The sequence below is a fragment of the Oryctolagus cuniculus genome, chromosome 5 (genome assembly GCF_051225735.1).
Source record: "Oryctolagus cuniculus isolate XC-2025 breed Fujian yellow rabbit chromosome 5, ASM5122573v1, whole genome shotgun sequence".
Classification (NCBI taxonomy): Eukaryota; Metazoa; Chordata; class Mammalia; order Lagomorpha; family Leporidae; genus Oryctolagus; species Oryctolagus cuniculus.
In genome coordinates, this window is record NC_142871.1 from 129325526 (window position 1) to 129340755 (window position 15230).

Consider the following 15230-nt stretch of genomic DNA (forward strand, 5'->3'; position numbering starts at 1 on the left):
GGAGGGGCTGTGTCAGCCAGGAGTCAATCAAAGAAGCAGCTCCACCCACGGTGGCATTGAGGGAGAAAGCATGGCCACTGTTTTCACTTCTTCCTTTCAAATTCCTGCTGGGGGCACTGGCGCTGTGGTGTAGTGGGTAAAGCTGCCGCCTGCAGTGCTGGCATCCCATATGGGTGCTGGTTCGAGTTCCAGCTGCTCCACTTCTGATTCAGCTCTCTGGTATGGCCTGGGAAAGCAGTATGGCCCAAGTGCTTGGGCTCCCATACCCATGTGGGAGACCCAGAAAAAGCTCCAACTGCTGCAGCCATTTTGGGCATGAACCAAAGGATGGAAGATCTCTCTCTCTTTCTGTAACTCTGACTTTCAAATAAATAAGTAAATAAATAAATCTTTAAAAAAATTTATGTTGGGGCCAACTCTGACCTGAAACTGTCCATTGCAGGAAACAGAGTCCCATGTAGTTCAGTTGGCACAGTACAAGCCACCACAGCCCACCCTTTAAGAACCAATAGCCATACAAATGTCACTTTTTCCACCAATAAATTTATCAGCATGCTTCATTTATAATGTTGTAACTATGTCCCCTATGCCACAGAAAACATATCAATCCTCCCCTCAAAATAGGAGACAATGTTTCCTGACCCATAGAGCTGAGTCACAGCCTTCCTTAAAAATCTTGTAAATTAGATGCTGTTACAAAGTTAACTATTATCTATGTGTTTTATCACAGACTGTAGGAGAATGGGCAGGAGAGGAAAGGGGACTGATAGATACAAAATGGTTTCCTATCAAAAGAATGGAATACTCACAACTGCGTTTTTTTTTTAGAAAAATATTTTGAAAGACAGTGTTATACAGAGAGGTAGAGTCAGAGAGAGAGAGATGTCTTCCATTCCACTGGTTCACCCCCCAAATGAGTTGAGTTGAGCCCATCCGAAGACAGGAGCCAGGAGCTTTCTCTGGGTCTCCCACGCAGGTGCAGGGGCCCAAGGACTTGGGCCATCTTCCACTGCTTTCCCAGGCCATAGCAGAGAGCTGGATCAGAAGAGAAGCTGAACTGGCACCCATATGGGATGCCAGCGCTGCAGGCTGGGGCTTTAACCTGCTGCACCACAGTTCTGGCCCCTGCATTATTTCTGAAACTGGTTATGTGGTTGTAATGTACTTACCTTTCCCACCACCCTTTTCATATTCCCTTTGCCCTTACCTCAGCCAGTTATTGATCTTTGCCTGATGGGGTTGCCCCAACCTTTATCCCTCAAGATTCTGGATCTTTGGTTGTTTTGCATTCCACGTAATCATGGGACATGGGCGTCCTAGGAGATGCCTGAATCCCATACCGTCTCCTCTTGGTCTCCCTTGAGATGCCCAGTTTCTGCTGGTTAGTCAAAAGTAACCACTCAAGCCAACCCTACTCTTTGCCTGTTGCCCTGGCTGAAAGTGGCCAGGCAATAGTTCTGGCTTCCAGTTCAGAAGGACCCGACTTGTCTACACTGCCAGAAACATTTCTCCCTCAGTAGCAGAGATCAAGGCCATGGAGATAGGAAAGCAGACATTCCGCTGGTGACTCACCAGGGACAGCAGTGAGAGAAGCCATTGTCATTTCTCCTCCTTGAGTCCTGGCCCCATAATGCTAGCTAGGTGGCCAAATCCACTGGTTGGGGATTTATAGCAGAGACTTTCCTGCAGGGCATGGCACTACTTCAGCCCCACAAGGAGCCGCCACCAAGCAGCCACTGAATCTCCAAATGACTTCCACCTGGCTTTTCCTACCATGAGGGCCCCAGTGCCCAGATCAGGAGCCAAGGTGGGGCTTCTGCCAGTTACTAGGCTTATTCCAATGATACATTCTAGAAATACCTGTAGAGGGAGCTTAGGGCTGCCCACCATGCTCACTTACTTCCATAAGTCCCTACCCTGATTCATGAACCATACTGGCATTAGCAGTCTCCAGGAATTAATGATATTCAAAGCTGGTGTCCATTAATGCCCAGGAAGTCTGAATACTTCTCTCTTTCAGGGTCATCCTGGACAATGGCCGTCCATCCCTTTAAGGGCGGCTGGGAGGAAGATTCACAGTAGGCATTTTCGGTGTCATAGTGGGATCCTTTCCCAAGGGCAGCTGACTTTATCATCCAAGAGGTTCAGGGTCTGAGAACTGGTTGTGGGACTGGAACTCTTCTTCCCCATAATTTCAGTTAGACCTCTGCTGAGGATTGCTTAGGGCTAAAGCTTTTCTAGTTACTCAGATCAAGGAAAATGCTAGTAGGCTGCCCCCTCTATTTGTTTTAGGAGCTTCACATCCAATTAGCCAATACTGATGACCTCAGCAGGTCAAACCATTCTGTTGCCCCCCAAGGTAGCCATGCCCAACACTGGTCTCCCACCACCCAGGGCACCACCGTTGTCCCTGGGTTCAGGTAGTGCCACCCACCTGTCCCTGAGCTCTTCAACAATGCAGGGCCCCCTCCTTCTTCTCATGTCCTTGGTGAAGGCAGTGGCCTTTAGCTGATCTGTTTTGGGGATGGAGGAGCAGCTGTTATGTATAAATTGATTCTAGCCTTCCAGTCTTCCTAAGCCTTAGAATGGTTTCCTCTCCAAGACAGGAAGGACAGGCATTTCTGCTTCAGTGAGTGCAGACCATCATGGGGTTCAGGTATCAGCCAATTCACCAAGCAGACTACCAGTGTTGCTCCCAACCACCAGAGTGAACACGTAGCTCCGGAATCCCTGCTGGGCGAGCCCATAGCAGTGACTTGTGCCTAAACCAGTGTTATGGTTCTTCCTTTCTGTTGCAACTCCCTTAGCTTCCATTCCCACTGGCCTATTATGCAAATCCCTATAAAAATGGGTGGTGTTGGTGCAGAGGAAATCATGCGATTCTCTTGGTGACAGGTGACAACTTACACCTCAGCCTCTGGGTGGACTTGAATCTGTTTCTAGGTCCAGGCAATGAGAGGGAGAGGTGTGTCCCAGGGAAGGGGCCTGCCCTTGCAAGATAGCTGTCTTCAGGGGGGCCATTGCAGAGCCCTCAGGCAGGAATGGAAGAAGCTGCTGCTTTTGCAAGATGAGGCTTGGCAGGATTCAGGGGTTCCAGGTGTTCACTGCCTGCACCAGGATCTCTCCACCTGTCCTTACCCAGTGTTCAGGGCCTTGCTCTTTCTTAGGCAGAGCCTTGTGTTTAACCCAAGGGCCTGAATCCAATTCGTGTTGCCTTCAACCACCTGTGCAATTAGACTCTGGGTTTCGTTCTCAGAAAGCTCAGTGGCTGCAGGGATGAAGGCTTCCTTTCAGCCAGTTATAGAAGTTTCGGGTCCCCTTAGCAGACCTTGAACTGGGAGTTTCAAGCCCCAAGCCTATTACTTTCCTTCCCCAGGTCCTCTAGACACTTAGGAGCAAATAAACAACCCCATTATGCAACTTATTGGCGCTGAAACATCCTAGAGCAGCAAGCACAGGGCCAGCCATTGCCTTCTGCAGACACTTGAGTACAGGTATCTGCAAGCGACCAAGTATGTAAGCTTGTCATGGCCTGACAGTGTCCTCTCTACCACCAGAAATGTGGCCATTTGTGCTTTTCAATATCATCAAGCCGGAGGACCAATTTCAGCTAACTCTGAACCAATGCAGAGAGCCCAGCCTCATTTTCTTCCCTGGATTCACCTGTGGTACCAAAGCCTGCATCAGTTGGAGACACGCACAACAGACATGGCAGAGAAGATAGGGTTTACTGGGGAGATTTGATATTCCATGAGAAATAGCAGAAGCTTAAGAGTCTTTGTATATTTATTTATTTTTTTGGTGCCCAGTGCTGAGCCTGAAGTCACAGGGCTAGAGCTCCAAGAGGAACAGGCTAAAACCTGTGTCTTTCCCTCTGGTCTCCCAGCCTCCCCCTTCTCTCCGTGGATTGGCTGCAGGAGAAACCGGCCCTCTTGCAGCACGGCCACACTCCCCATTGGCCCAACATGTGGGGAAGCTAAAGGAGGAGTTCTCACGGGAGCTGGAGGAGCTGATGACCCACATCAGCAAAGGAAATGAGCAGATTTGAAAAAAAAAAAAAAAGGTGTGAGCTACACCACAGTCTGGATGTCACCTTCTACCATAGCATGGCAACTGTTATGATTTTTTTAAAAGATCTATTTATTTGAAAGTCAGAGTTACACAGAGAAGGAGAGGCAGAGAAAGAGAGGTCTTCTATCCACTTCTATCCACTGAGCTGATCTGAAGCCAGGAGCCAGGAGCTTTCTCTGGGTCTCCCACACGAGTACAGGGGCCCAAGCACTTGGGCCATCTTCTACTGCTTTCCCAGGACACAGCAGAGAGCCAGATTGGAAGTGGAATAGCGGGACTCAAACCGGCACCCATATATGATCCTGGTGTTGCGGGCAGCGGCTTTACCTGCTACGCCACAGTGTTGGCCCCGTTTTGCGTTTCCCTGTCAAATCTCCTTCAAATTTCTCTTATGGCTCTAATTGAAAATAATAATGTAGATATTAGAATGGAATAGGGGGGCTGGCGCCGTGGCGCAGTAGGTTAATCCTCCACCTGTGGCGCCGGCATCCCATATGGGCGCCGGTTCTAGTCCCGGCTGTTCTACTTTCAGTCCAGCTCTCTGCTATGGCCTGGGAAAGCAGTGGAAGATGGCCCAAGTCCTTGGGCCCCTGCACCTACATGGGAGACCAGGAGGAAGCACCTGGCTCCTGGCTTCAGATAGGCACAGCTCCAGCTATTGCAGCCATTTGGGGAAGTGAACCAATGGAAGGAAGACCTTTTTCTTTGTCTCTCCCTCTCACTGTCTGTAACTCTAACTCTCAAATAAAAAAAAATGGAATGGTGCCTGCAGAGACCTAAGCCACTGGGGATGCTGTCTAAGCTGGTTCCCAGGTAACAGGACCTACCAACAAGTCAGGGCCACTACAAGAAAGTGTGGTTGACGACTCCTTGTTCCCAGCTCCCTGCCTAGAGATAGCATGGGTGGCAAGGTGTGTATCCCCTTCAGTCATCCAATCTGTTAAGGACCGTATTCTCCCAGGACCAGTATTTTCAGGGAGGTACTGTCTGAGTTCCAATGTGACTGATAACTAACTATACGTGAGTGTGTATTGTTTATTCCTGATTTCGTGCATGGACTCCTCAACCTGTAAGAAAGCAGAAAACCGGCTGAACTGCCAACTGACCGGTTTAAATTCTCAGTTTGACTCTCCAACTGCACTCTGTCAGCCGACACAGGGAAGGGGTTCTGGGGAATGCAGTTCAGTCTAAGCGTACACATTATAAAGCCACTGCAACATCTCAGCCAGCCAAAATCACATATGCAAAGAGAAAGATAAGAGAGAGAGCTCAGAGTCCTGGGGGAATCGGCGTCTATTCATGTCTGCCAAGATCTCCGTGTCACAGGAAATCCACCTAGCCACGCTGGGACTGGGGAAACCACCATGGGATGGCACATTCTAGGCTCTAGCCTCCTTGGCTACTCCATCTGCAGTTGAACTTGGTGGTTGTTCACTGTCCCACACCTTATCTTCCACTTGGACCCTGGCCCATCAGATTGGTGACCTACTGTCTGTCCCACCCTCCACCTCCCGTCCTGCTATCCTGGTTTTGACTTCTGGCTTCTCTGCAGGACCCAAAAGATGCTCAGTTGCTGTAGCACCACAGGCTCCACCCAAACAGGTGCGTACCTTACCAACTCCTGCTTAGAGGGGAACAGGTGAGTGGGTCGTGCAAATGCGCAATAACGGTGCTGAGGCTAACTCATCCAGCATCCATGGCTTTCAGGTTCCTTTCTATCCATGCTGAGCGAGGATTAGAATCAGTCCAGCTCTTCTAAGCTGCCGACAACCAGGAACCATAAGCAACAAGCCCCTGTGCGGGTCACAGTGAAGAAAATCTGACAGCAGTTGTAGACCTAATATGAAAATAGCCCATTCTCACCTCCCACAGATGGCTTGATTGTGCTCATTAAATGTGTATAATTACACTTAAAGTTGTTTTCATTTCATTGCTTTAATTGATAGTGTGAATGCTTTTTCCCTGTGATGACTTACTATAAAAATTTCCTTGAGTTAGCCCTTTCTTTTCATCTCTTAATTTGTGCGATCTTGGTATTGACTATATGTTTCATCAAGTCTTTGTATCTATTTTGAACAGTAGATTTTTCTGACTACACTTATCAGATGTGTTCCTGGTACTGTTGTTTTCTTTCTGATACATATTCTGTTGTTCTTCATTGTGCAAAAGTCCTTGGTTTTGTGTGCTTCAACACATCCATCTTATTCCTGATCATATCCCCCATTTTTAATATTCATACATTTATTTCTCCCCAAACCAAGACAAACATTCTGTTTTCTTTTCCTCTGGATTAGCTTTTTATAGGTTGGGTTTTTATCTTTAATCCATTGGGTGTAGAGAGTAGTATTGAAATACAAATTTGAAGATGTCAAAGACATCAAATAGACACAAATTCAAATCCTATCTTTTCTCCCTACCTCCCATGCGACCCTGGAAAGAAACCCCTTGTCTTCTCTGAAACCCTTCTCCCACTTTAGTCCATCACACTGCATTTTCTTTATTATAACATTTTTTGGTACTGAAATCTAATATACAAAGAAATACATAAAACACACACAACCTTATTATCTTTTCTAAATTATTTCCTTGCCACTCATTCTTCCAATTGGATACGGTATTCCATGGAAGCTTTATTTGATACAATTCACATTCAAGCCTGGCACTTGTGTTGTCCAAGTGCACCGGGGACACTGCTAACCTGGGCAGTACCAAAGAGGGGGCTGCCTGGGAGCTGTGCAACTGTAAGACAGCTACCAGTGGTTCATCTGACCTTGGGAGCAGTTAAGAGGCAGCTCAGAATGAACTAGCAGAATGAGTGAACAAAAATTTGACCTGAAATTCATTGTTTGGGAATCAGAACTGGGGAGTTTAGAAGGAGACGAAAAAGGAATGAACAAGAGAGAAAGTGGACAAAATTGGTGACCGTGGCTACAATACCAAGTCTCAAAGACATATGCCCTTTCCAGTGACCTTGGCCTTCCTCTGTGGACAGAGAAAGCACTGAGGGGACGAGGAGGGACAGGAAGTGCAGGTGTGCTGGCAGGTTAGCTGTCACACTTGGTGTTCCGAGACAGGAGGCAGTCCTCTGCCCCCACTCATTATGTCTGCTCTCTGCTATTAAATATTTATGATGTTATCTGAGTAAATCTCCTATGATGCATGTTGATACTCAAATTCTTATCACTATAAATGGACTCTTTGTTTGCATTCTATTTTCAGTGTGCTTCTGGGGTATAACAATACAATTGATTTTAGAGACTGCATTTATATCCCATAACTCTACAGAATTCATTTATTACCACTAATAATGTTTTGGTTGCTTTCTTTTGATTTTCTAGGTCACCAATAAGAAGCAATATTTTCATTTCTTTCCCTCATCTATTTATATCTTTTATTATCTTCCCTCTCCAGGAGTTACTGTAAACTCATCTGGTACTACATTAAATAGACAGAGTGAAGAAAGCTTCTTTGTTTTTATTTTAAAGGAAATGACTCTAGCATTTCTCTACCATGTAGTATGAGGGTTCTTCAAAAATTCTCAGAAATTGAGTTAAAAGGTACAAAAATATTTTGAAATAAATGCATACTTTTTTCATAATGAGCATTTCCATGAACTTTTTGAAGACCACTTGTATAATACAGCTGGCATCTAAAACTCAATATATCCAGGTTGAAATAAGATGAATAATCTATTTTGCATAATTAAAGACTCTATCCATTCAGTTGTAAATATTTGTATACAAAATAGATTTTTTTAATATGACAAAGATGTTTCTAGCACGTATTAAGGTAATGCCAATGGCACTTGCAATTTTGTTTTTCTACTGATATTAATAATTACGTAGAGGCTTTTAACTTCTGTGTGATAGCTTTAAACCCCGTGATTAAAGCTGCTTTGGGCTCAGGAAGTCATTCTCTTAAGGTTTTTATTTTGTTTCCTAAGTTTTATTTGGGATTTTTGCATCTAGTTTTCCACAGTGAATTGTTGTAGACTGCCTCTATGGTTGGTGTCAATCATATTGGATAATTAGCCCATATTTGTCCCAAAAATGTTAGCTAACATTCCAACTTTTTTATATTGTGAAAAGCTGCCAAAAACTCAAGTATTCTTGACTTTCTAAGAGTTAAGAAAACCACTAGAGAAGCATCTTGACTAGGTTTCTTGTGTGGGATAAATATGTAATTAGAACATTGACTATTCCATCTTCTGGTATTGATTTGAGAATGTTCTCTTTCTTTGCACCTGAGTCCTTGGAAACTAAACTCTGTATGAGGGGCTAGGCACTTCCAGTTAGCTATCAACTTTGTCCCTATGTAAGCGAGAATAATCCTCCTACTAAACTACAATCAATTCAAAACAAAACAACTATTTCCTTTCCCATTTGCTGACTTCATTAATAGCCTCAGCGGGGTTAGGAACGCCTCCTCAGTCTTCTATTTCTGCTGAGCCAAGTGCAATGTCAAAGCCATCTCCGGCACTATGTAAACGGGCATGGGAGGGGTGAAATGAAGAGCGAGCCCCTTTCGGTGGGTGTGGCAGCTCTGAGTTGCTTTCAAAGTTGTTCCCCTTCTATTTTAGCCCTATTCATCCTCTTCTTTTTATCTTGAGACTTTGACCTACTGTATCATATATTTTTAATGATTTATATCTTGCCTAGTCTGAAAAGGTAGATTGAAATATGAAAGGACATGAAAATATTGCAAATTTAAAGATAAAAATTAAGGAAATGGATGTGTTAAGTATCGACAACAGTTAGATATTTGCAATAAAATGGGACGCCCTGCAGTCTCTCATGGTGTGTGTCTACTTTCCTGATGGTGTTTAGCTTACAGGACTAAGTGTGGCATTGTCAACACAGAGATCTGTGCCTCCTCTGAAGCCTCTGGCTTTCTCCCCGTTTGTTTAGTCAGCTGTGTGCTCTCGATTCTCTGCAGCTTTCCGTCCTGGTCTTCCCACAAAGACTTCCTCCTGGGTGTGCCTGCTCAGGACGGGGCTGGGGCTCCTGTTATCCATGCTTCGTAGCAGTTTCTGCTCTAGCAAGATTCTGGTCCTGGAGGCCTGGGCTTGTTTCAATTTTCCCCAGCTTTCCATATGATCTTTCTTTTCTTCTAAGCCACTTTAAAAGTTCTGTCTGTGGGACAGGCATTTTGGTCCAGGGGTTAAGATGTTGCGTGGACGTGCACATCCCATACCGGGGTGCCTGGATCTGGTCCTGTCTCCTCCACTTTCAGTCCACCTTTCTGCGAACGCATACCCTGGAGGGCAGCAGGTGGCGACTCAGGTACTCTGCTCCCTGTCACTCACCTGGGAGACCCAGACGGAATGCCAGACTGCTGGCTTCAGCCTTGGCCCTGCTGGTGTTTGGGAAGCGAATCAGAGGATGGAGGATCTGTCTCTGTCTCTTTCTGTCTCTCTGCCTTTCAAATAAAATGAAAAAGAAGTTAAAATTTGTAAACAAAGCCTTAAATTTTTTTCTTTGAAGATTTTAAAAAATGAACAAGTTGATTTGGTTTCCAAGAGCCGAGAGGAGCTTTCTTTGAGAAATGCACCCACTGAGATTGTTTTTCCCTTCAAGATGATTTTGTTTAATGATTTTTTTAAATGATTCTCATCTGTTGGATTTATTTTTTTTGCTTCTTCTGGCATTTCATACATTCAGAGAGAAATTTTCTTGTTTTCTTCTGACCCATAAATTTTTCTTCATTTATCCATTTGACAAAAGTGAGTGGATGCTTGTTAAAGCATGGGTTTCTAACACCCCGGCGCTGTGGTCTAAACGTTTGTGTCCCTCCAAAATTCACATCTCACCAACAAAGATGCACACAGACTGAAAGTGAAAGGATGGAAAAGATATTCCATGGTAACAGAAACCAAAAAAGAGCTGGTGCAGCCATCCTAATAGACTTTAACAAAATCTGTTCAAAGAGACAAAGAAGGGCATTATGTAATGATTAAGGGGTCAATTCAACAGGAAGATGTAACTATCATAAACATATCTGCACCTAATTACAGGGCACCTGGCTATTTAAAAGAAATGCTAAGGGATCTAAAAGAGACATAGACTCCAACACAATAGTAATGGGAGACCTCAGTACCTCACTTTCAGCAAAGGACAGATCAACCAGACAGAAAATCAGCAGAGTTAATCAACGCTATGGACCAAATGGACCTAACACATATCTACAGAACTTTTCATCCTACAATTGCAGAATACACATTCTTCTAACCAGTGCATGGGATTTTCTCTAAGATTGACCACAGACTAGGCCATAAAGCAAGACACAGCAAATTCAAACAAAGTCGAAATCATACCATGCATCTTCTCGGACCACAGTGGAATGAAGCTGGAAAGTAGCAGCTCAGGAATCTCTAGAACATACGCAAACACATGGAGACTGAACATGCTCCTGAATGAGCAGTGGGTCATTAGAAGAAATCAAAAGAGAAACAAAAAAATCAGACACTGACACCGAATCACGCTGTGATATTTGGGGGTGATTAGGTCATGAAGGCAGAGTCTTGCCGAGTGGGACTTGTGCTTAGTGAAATCAGCCAGTCCCCAAAAGACAAATCTCATGTTTTCCCTGATTCGTGGTCATTAATATAGAGTGCAAAAAATGTAATGTGTGTGAGCAAAGCTGACATTTTGAGATTTGATGGTTGTTACAGCCCTTGTCTATGTTCCTGAGTGTCACTCCCTTGCCTGCAAAGGAACGACACTGCTCCCAGCTGATCAGTCTTCAGTAGACTTTTATTTAAACAGGATAGAAAAAGAAACCCTTGAGCAAGGGGAGCTCCGAAAGAAAGGGGAAGCTCCCGTTACTATTTCACGAACAGCTTATATAGTATATCATTGCAGAAGCATGTAATGCAAGCTTAGTCCATGCTACAGTCCATGCGGCGGCGCTCCAATCGGGTGCCTGATCACGCACAGTCCATGCTCTCCTTGTCCAACCATAAAGGTGATCACGCACCTTTATCCAATCAAGCTCCTGGTCATGTAGCAGGTGACTCGGGTGTTAACAACAAGCTTCCACCTGGTGTTTTCTCAGCCTTGGTCAGTGGGAAAAGAAGTACGGGAAGCCCCAAGGCCAGAGTTGTTGTGACTCTAGCCTGCCATCGGATCAGCGCGGTGCGCCGGCTGCAGCACGCCGGCCGTAGCGGCCATTGGAGGGTGAACCAACGGCAAAGGAAGACCTTTCTCTCTCTCTCTCTCACTGTCCACTCTGCCTGTCAAAAAAAAAAAAAATCTCAAAAGAACCAATCTTCTTGTGTGGCTCTCACTTACTTATGGCTTACAAAATCGCACACAGAAGTTTGTGATAATCATGACAATGAGAAATATGAACGCAGGGGAAAAATCACATCCGTACATGGGGCATACGTCTGGGATCTGCTCTCACATCAAACAGCAGGAGAAACAAGGCACAGGGGCGACCGGACAGCGCCCGCGGAGGTCACGGAGAAAGCTATGTCATGGTTTCGTGCTGGCTCGTTAGACTGTGCTGTACACTGTGGCATTTGCTTTAAATTCTGCAAAACAATTCTTTGAAAGTTTCATGAGAATTTTAAGACCAATGTGTGAGTTCCCTGAAGAGATCACGGGTCATCCCTGTATATGCAACATGTATTCCTCAAAAAACCCCAAAGCATTCGTGCCCTGGATTTGGCTGGTTTCACCGTCCCTTCTGCAATGATGAAGGATTGAAAAAGACGCCCGCGGACAGGGGAGCCTCACCCTGGAAGCAGCACGGCGCATGCGCGGCGCGCCCCAGGTGATTCTGGCGTGCAGCTGAAGTTGAGGGCCTGTGCACAGCGGACCAGACTCACCTGCAGGGTTTGTGACGCAGGAGGCTGGCGCCCCCTCCAGAGGGTCTGACCCACAGATCACCTACCTCTCTTGGCTCCTGGTGAGGTGGCTGCTACTCCTCCAGGGGCTGCACTTTGAGAATCACGACTGCAAGGCAATAGATGTACAGGCCCATGACTCAGCTCCCTCACACTGAAACCAACTCACATGGGCAGGAGTGTCTTCACGCCTTGATCCTGCCTGAACAGAGAGAGGGAGCACACTCTCTGAGCAAGCACCTGGGGGTGATTTCATGCCTTGCTTTGGCTGCTGTGACAACAGTGGGCCCGGGGACGGGGGCCATCTCCTTTCCATTTTTTTTTTTTTTCTGTCCTTGTCCCTTGTGTTTAAACTCATGCCATTAGCTAGTTGTACCTCCTGATGAGAATGGAGGAAAAGGGTAGATACCATCTTTTAAGAAAATTATTTATTTGAAAGGCAGAGTTACAGAGAGGCAGAGGGAGAGAGAGAGATCTTCCATCTGCTGGTTCAGTCCCCAAATGGCCACAGCAGTTGGAGCTGTGCCGATCTGAAGCCAGGAGCTTATTCCGGGTCTCCCACGCAGGTGCAGGGGCCCAAGGACTTGGGCCATCTTCTACTGCTTTCCAAGGCCATAGCAGAGAGCTGGATCGGAAGTGGAGCAGCAGGACTCGAACCGGCCCCCATATGGGATACTAGCACTGATGGTAGCGGCTTTACTTGCTACACCATGGCGCCGGCCCCTAGATACCATCCTTTACTGCCTACTTTGAGTTTACCTATTTTTAGCTCTCTGCAGACATTTTATCCTTGAGGGCAGTTAAATGCATGTCTCCAGGGTCATGAATTTCCTAACACTTTATCAGGCATTCTCCAAAGCTGTTTCCCATACAACTGGAGCATGAACATTTGCCTGGGGATCCAGGAAGACTTCCCGGAGGAGGTAGTCTAGAGCTGAGCCTCAAGGGCTGAATGGGAGGAGCACAGCAGGTTGACAAGGGATGAGGGAGCAGAGCCTCTGATCTATTTGTGCCTCCTGCAGTCTCAAATGGGGGATGTTGGGGTCACTGGGGGGCAGAGGAGTGAGAAATGAGACTGCAGAGGCAGACAGGTAGGCAGTGAGCAGGTGTTGCAGAGGGGGAGTCTCATATGCCATGCAGGGGGAGAGTTAGGCTGAGCCCATGGATGTCTTGGGGACTATGGAACAATTCTGGGCAGATGAGTGACGCCAAGAGCTTTGCACACTAGAAAGATGATCCCGGCAGCTGTGTGGAGCTTACACTGGGCTTCGTGACCAGAAGCCGGAATTGGGTAGTAGGGAGGATAATTGGGGTCATAGCCACTGGATCAGGGAGTCGGGTAGGGCAGGGAGAAGAGAGAAACATGTCCGTGTGCTCACATGCATGTGTATCCGTCCATTTCCTGTTACTGTGGTGCAATACCTGCAGCTGGGCCCTCTATAAAGAAAGGAGCTCACAGCTCTGGAGGCCCAAGGTTACGGTACTGCCTTCCACTTAGCTCTGCTGAAGCCTTCCTGGTGGGAGGCACCACAATGCTGGTAGCATTTGGGAGAGGAGGAAGCCAGAGACCAGGGAGAGGCCTCTCTCCCACTCACCCAGGAGCCCAGATCCCTCCTGCGGTCAGTACCCCCAGTGACTTCCCACTCACTAGACTCCGCCTCTTCCAGACCCGCCCACATTCCAGCATGTGGACCCTTGGGGGCCAAACTCAAGCCACACCCCATTCCCAGCAGTACGTATGGGTGCAGTTGATCCAAGTACATACAAGCCAAGTTAGATGCATGCATAGACTTTAGAAAAAAGAGATCGAAATAAATGCAGGAGGCGGCAGGACAAATAGAAAAACAAAATAGGATCATGGGATGGAGCCGTGAAAGAAGTTTACTCTGGGACAGTGGGGTCCTTTGCTGTGGATTTGGCCAGTGGCTTGCTAATAGCACCAACAGGAAATCTCAGTTCACCACGTGATGCTCAGAGCCCATGAGATAAAAGGATTCCAGGGATTTAGGAGGGCGACCGAGTACTGGTTCTGAAAATGCAGCTAGTTCTCCCATGGAGTCTCAGACAGACGAGGTGATGCACCAGACAACATCCTCAACCTCTCGGGGTGGGGGGAATGTGTTCCCCAGCCCCTCACCCCCCAACAGAAAAAAGATTCCTCTGGGTGGGGATTTGAGAAGTCAGGTCGAAGGACGGAGCTTGGTCCCTGCCTTTCCCCTCAAGGAAGGGCCCTGAGGCCAGTTCTAGGCCAGGCTGCTCGATGCCTTTTCCAGGAAGGCACCGATAGCTTCCCAGACACAGGACAGTAACCAACAGCGGGAAGGCCCTGGAGGACCACAGACCACAGCCAAGCGGGCAGGGAGGGGGGCGAGGGCCCCCAGGCTCGCTTAAAGGGGAGGCATCGCAGAAGCGCCCAGGGCCTCCTGATGTAGCGGAAGGAGAAATCAGGTGGGAGGCTCTACGGAGCTCGATGTCTGGCTTGTGTCACTTGGTTGGATGTTTGCGTAGGAGACTCGACCAGAGAACGGAGCAGATGGGCGATTCTCACTGGTGGCGGGGCGATGGCGAGTGGGGGGTTCACTTGGGGCCACAGTGCATGTGATGGGCGATTCTCACTGGTGGCGGGGCGGTGGCCAGTGGGGGGTTCACTTGGGGCCACAGTGCATGTGATGGGCGATTCTCACTGGTGGCGGGGCGATGGCGAGTGGGGGGTTCACTTGGGGCCACAGTGCATGTGATGGGCGATTCTCACTGGTGGCGGGGCGATGGCGAGTGGGGGGTTCACTTGGGGCCACAGTGCGTGTGATGGGCGATTCTCACTGGTGGCGGGGCGATGGCCAGTGGGGGGTTCACTTGGGGCCACAGTGCATGTGATGGGCGATTCTCACTGGTGGCGGGGCGATGGCCAGTGGGGGGTTCACTTGGGGCCACAGTGCATGTGATGGGCGATTCTCACTGGTGGCGGGGCGATGGCCAGTGGGGGGTTCACTTGGGGCCACAGTGCGTGTGATGTTCTGGAAGGCATGTATGTGACGTTGGTACCCTCAACCGTATTTTCTCAGCCTGAGAGGTGCCCTGTGAACAGGTCGCCAGGCCACACACAGTGTCCTGCCTCTCCCTGGCCCCAGGGTGCTCTCTCCGTGCTGGATCAGGCAGAGCAGAAGTGTGAGGGATCAGTGTCCCAGAAATGGACAGGAGGTGGCAGATGGATACTGTGTGGCCGGCTGTCAGGTGTGCTCCCCGTGTCAGAGGGTGCCCTCCACGAGGGGGTGCCCGTGGCCCATAGGGGTAGCCCACTCACTAGTGCTCC

At 47.7% G+C, this 15230-nt stretch overlaps 1 long non-coding RNA gene across 1 annotated transcript; it reads right to left on the reverse strand.

Annotated features, from left to right (window-relative positions):
* Nucleotides 1-842: 842 nt before the first annotated feature.
* LOC149126664 (uncharacterized) lies at nucleotides 843-3224 on the reverse strand. Its single transcript, XR_016233447.1, has 3 exons — nucleotides 2908-3224; nucleotides 2435-2513; nucleotides 843-1035 (listed from the first exon to the last, which is right to left on the reverse strand). It is a non-coding gene; the product is annotated as an uncharacterized LOC149126664 (long non-coding RNA).
* Nucleotides 3225-15230: the final 12006 nt, after the last annotated feature.